The sequence below is a fragment of the Babylonia areolata genome, chromosome 27, assembly GCF_041734735.1.
Source record: "Babylonia areolata isolate BAREFJ2019XMU chromosome 27, ASM4173473v1, whole genome shotgun sequence".
NCBI classification, from domain to species: domain Eukaryota; kingdom Metazoa; phylum Mollusca; class Gastropoda; order Neogastropoda; family Buccinidae; genus Babylonia; species Babylonia areolata.
Window position 1 is genome coordinate 21,696,682 of NC_134902.1, and position 5,000 is coordinate 21,701,681.

Below are 5,000 nucleotides of genomic sequence, written 5' to 3' on the forward strand. Positions count from 1 at the left end.
TGAAAACTGATTGGATGACGGTTCAAACATCATTATCTCCAAAACAGCTTAGAGTAAATAAAAATTTTTAAAAATGGTGCCTTTTATGAACCTTACATTCAGACGCAAGCTGCTTTACACGAAAAAAAAAAAGAAGACTTTACGGGTATTTGAATCTTTTAATGAATCATTGCTAAACGTTTAATCCTGCTCCCTCCTCCTCTCATCCCTTTTTCTATTTTGGGAAGTTTATTTTCTAGGGGAGGGGGGAAAAATCATTTGCGCAGGTGCGGAAAAGTCTGCAACGCAAGGAGGTTTTTATGTCGTATTTTGTGAAAGTGAAATGTTTTGTGACAGAGAATGCATCAAGGAGTGGTGGTGGTGGTGGTGGTGACGGAGGGTTTGTGACAGGGTGTCATCAGTTTAGAAAACAGGGTGGGCATTGTGACAGGGTGTCATTTAAAGAAACAGGGTGGGGACTGGACAGACAGGGTGTCATTTAAAGAAACGGGACACCCGTCTTTACGTCAAACACCGTCCGAAATGAACTTGTTTTTTTGCTCCTCGGCTGTCATCAAGGTGGAGGGTGTGTGTGTGTGTGTGTGTGTGTGTGTGTGTGTGTGTGTGCACGCTTTTGAACTTGCAGCCGCCTGCGGTCGTGTCTGGGTGAGGGCTGGTGGGTTGATGCTTGCGTGTGAGCATGTAGTTTTAGAAAGAGAGGGTTGCAGGGGATGGGGAGTGGGGGTGGAGTGGGAGTGGGTGGGTGGGTGTGGGGGGGAGACAGCAGCCACTCATTTGCATGTATACGCTAGTCCCACACACACAAACGTCGTCGTTGTCGTCGTCCTCCTGAGAGACTATGGCTGAACCAGAAATGTAGTCAATGCTGGGCGTTGCACTTCCTGCTTGTGTGGACCGATGCTGGAGTGGCAATCTCCACTGCATGTGGGACAGTTATAGGTAGATGCTGTGCTTGGTTTGCAGAATCTGACTTGGGTGTGGCTGTTTTTCTCCTCAGCGAGTCAATGCGGATTCTCTCTGCTTGTTTCACCCCTCTCTGAATGTTAGATTTCCAGGGTCGACATCATCGTGAGTCCGCAAGGCTTTCCCAGGACTGCACATCAATTCCTGTACTTTTCAGGTCCCGTTTACACGCGTATTTGAATCTCAGTCGGGGGCGGCCTTGAGAAGTAGATCCCTCTGATAGTTCGCCGTACAGCAGATCTTTAAGGATGTGGCCTTCATTCATTCGGTGAACATAACCGAGCCAGCGAAGACGGCGTTGACTCCGAAGTCGAAGACAGTTGGCAAGCCTGCATACTCAAGCACATCAGTATTTGGGATCTTGTCGAGCCATCGGATTCCAAGAATGCCTCTGAGGCAACGGAGATGGAAACTGTTTAGTCTCTTCTCTTGGGCGGAATGTGGTCCATGTTTCACTAGATGCTTAGAACGGAACCTCTGCACACCAGCATCTTGGTATTCTCCGTCAACATTTTGTTTGACCACACCCTCTTGTGAAGTTTGGACATGACCCCGGCTGCCTTCGCGATTCTTGAATTGATCTCTGGCTCGAGAGAAAGATTCTAGGTTATTGTCGACCCCAGATACTGAAAACGGTCAACAAGAGTTGACTGAGACCGCGGCTCCCGATGTGGATGATTGGAGGAGAGTTAGTCAGTGCCGTGTACCATCACTTCCGTTTTCTTCAGGCTAATGGTGAGGCCAAATTGGTTGCAGGGCGGTCTATGGGTATCTGGAGCCTCCTCTGTGTGTGTCACTAGTGCAGCGTCATCGGTGAAGAGAGCCTCTCTGATGGTGACATGCCTGACTTTGGTCTTGGCTCTGAGTCTGGCCAGGGTGAAGAGCTTTCCGTCAGATCTTGTGTGTAGGTAAACTCCGTCTTCGTTGTTTGCAAATGCATATGACAGGAGCATGGAGAAAACTATGCCAAAAAGGGTTGAGGCGAGCACGCAACCCTGCTAGACACCACTGCTTATTTGGAACGGGTCAGACACTGCTCCATTGTAGCACACTGTGCTGTAAATGTCCTTGTGAATGGATTCTACAATGGCCAGTCATTTCGGGGGACAAAACGCAAATACAGACACGAGTACACACACAGGCACACATACACGCACACATAAAGACACACACAAACAAATACACGCGCTCGTGCGCGCGCACATACATGCACATGTACACACTCACACACAGACACACGCACAAACATGGGCGCATATACGCACACATAAACGAGCTCGCGTGTGAGCGCGTGCGCGCGCGCGCGCGCACACACACACACATGGGCACACAGACATACACATGCACGCACGCGCGCACAAACATCGCGCGCGCCCAAGCACACAAAGACACACACACGCGCGCGCGTGCGCGCATACACATACAAGTACACGTACATAAGCATACACATGTGTACATGTACGCACACACTGACAAGCATGCGCGCGCATGAGCACACATTCACGCACACATACACATGTGCAAAACACATGGGTACAAAAAGGCCAGACACACGCACACAGACACACACACACGCACATGCACACACACACACACACACACACACACACACACACACACACACACACACACACACACACGCACGCACGCACGCACACACGTACGCACACACGGGCACACATACGCACGCACGCGCGCACACACACACACGCACGCACGCACAAACATCGCGCGCGCCCAAGCACACACACACACACACGCACACACACACACACCCACACAGCTTTTACTTATGCGTTCGTTTGATAAGTGGAGTAATTGATTCCACAGAACAAAAGTAATGCATTCCAAAGAGAAACAAAAAAAGGTAATGTAATCACAAGAGAAAGAAGTCCAGTTGAAGAATAATGACTGATATAATGATAATAATGATGATAATAATAGTAGCAATATATTTATTGTGGGATGATGGCCTAGAGGTAACGCGTTCGCATAGGAAGCAAGAGAATCTGAGTGTGCTGGTTCCAATCACGGCTCAGCCGCCGGTATTTTCTCCCCCTCCACTAGACCTTGAGTGGTGGTCTGGACGCTAGTCATTCGGATGAGACGATAAACCGAGGTCCCGTGTGCAGCATGCACTTAGCGCACGTAAAAGAACCCACGGCAACAAAAGGGTTGTTCCTGGCAAAATTCTGTAGAAAAATCCACTTCGATAGGTAAAACAAATAAAACTGCAGGAAAAAATACAAAAAAAGGGTGGCGCTCTCAGTGTAGCGACGCGCTCTCCCTGGGGAGAACAGCCCGAATTTCACACAGAGAAATATGTTTTGATGAAAAGAAAATAATGATTGATATCCTGACCTGGAAACTCGGTTTTTGTTTGTTTGTTTGTTTGTTGTGGAGGGTGGGGGGTGGGGGGGTTGTTGTTTGTTTTTATCTCAGTGAGGTGACGGTTTTCACTGACGAGCGACTCCCGAGTGAAGTGGATAAATTCAGCAAGTGGCTCACGTTTGTTCAGCTTTGTATTCATGAGTGTAAGCAAGCGGTTCAGTTTCTCCAATCAATACCTTCATTTTGCATCTTATCTTTGTGCCTGCATCAGCACAAATTTCACGAGCATACACACTCTCGCCAGAAGACAGGTTGATGATGGAGGAGAAGACAGGTTGATGATGCAGGAGAAGACAGGTTGATGATGTAGGGCCTATGGAAGCAAAATGAGCGAAGGGAATGGGGTGTCCAAATATCGTATTCCCCTTCTGATTCTCTGACACACCTGCGTATTGCTTGGGAGAGAGAGAGAGAGAGAGAGAGAGAGAGGGGGGGGGGAAGAGATAGATAGAGAGGGAGGGAGAGAGATAGAGAGAGGGAGGGAGGGAGAGAGAGAGAGAGACAGAGAGAGAGAGAGAGAGAGAGAGGGGAAGAGAGAGATGGAGAGGGAGGGAGAGAGATAGAGAGAGGGAGGGAGAGAGAGAGAGAGAGAGAGAGAGAGAATTATGTGGACGCTGTCTGGTGAAAGGCTGCATTGTGTGGCTTCTTGTTCTTGTTGTTCTGCTTCTCCTCCTCTTTTTCATCCCCCACTCCGTCCCTCTCTTTCTTTGTTGTTGTTGTTGTTGTTGTTGTTGTTGTTGTTGTTGTTGTTGTTGTTGTTGTTGTTCTTCTTCTTCTTCTTCTTCTTCTTCTTCTTCTTCTTCTTCTTCTTCTCAACCTCTTCCTTCCTTCCTTCTTTCCTTACTTCCTTTCTTCCTTCTTCTTCTTCCTCCTCCTCCTTCTTCTTCTTCTTCTTTCTTCTTCTTCTTCATTCATTCATTCATTCATTCATTCATTCATTCATTCATTCATTCACGTAGCTTTTGACTTACAATTTGAGGGTCAAGGGTTCGAATGCCGGTCAACTGATTGGAGATTTTTTTTTTCTCCCGATTTCTCAGCTCAACAGATGTACCGATCTGCTAGCACCTGAACCCCTTTCGTGTGTATGCATACACCATGCAGACGATCAAATGCGTACATTTAAGACCCAGTAAGCCATGTCGGCGTCTGATTGGACTTTGGAAGCAAGAACATCAGTACCGAGCCGACAGAGCTCTAAAGACACGGAGAAGGGCGACTTTCGTGGTATGATGCAAATTCTCATTGTGGGGTCTGTTGACAAGCTTGGTGATATATCGCCGACAGCAAAGTGAGATCTATGGTTTCTCCATTGCAGTTGGAAATCGTTTACAGCTTAGTCTTTTGTGAAGGACTATCTCTCTCAGACAAGGAGGAAAAAAAAATTGCACTGGCCCTTAGTGCTGCAGCCTTGAGGGTTGGTTGGCCTTTTGGGAACCCATCCCAACGCCTACTGTCCTAAAACCCTCTTAACCGAGAGAGTGGGGATGTAACTTGGGCAAGACACTCTCCAACTATAATCAAATTGTAGCCCAGATTGTCGGGACATCACTTACCTCCTCTGCTGTTCTGATGGTCATAGTTCGAACACGACTGACTGTCATACACACAATGCATATCGTCTGGACTGTGTCTGTGGACTTTTC

At 47.8% G+C, this 5,000-nt stretch overlaps 1 protein-coding gene across 1 annotated transcript in view; it reads left to right on the top strand.

Annotated features, from left to right (window-relative positions):
* LOC143301646 (doublecortin domain-containing protein 1-like) overlaps positions 1-5,000 on the top strand; it is a 95,001-nt gene that overhangs the window by 80,290 nt on the left and 9,711 nt on the right. The window lies entirely within an intron of this gene.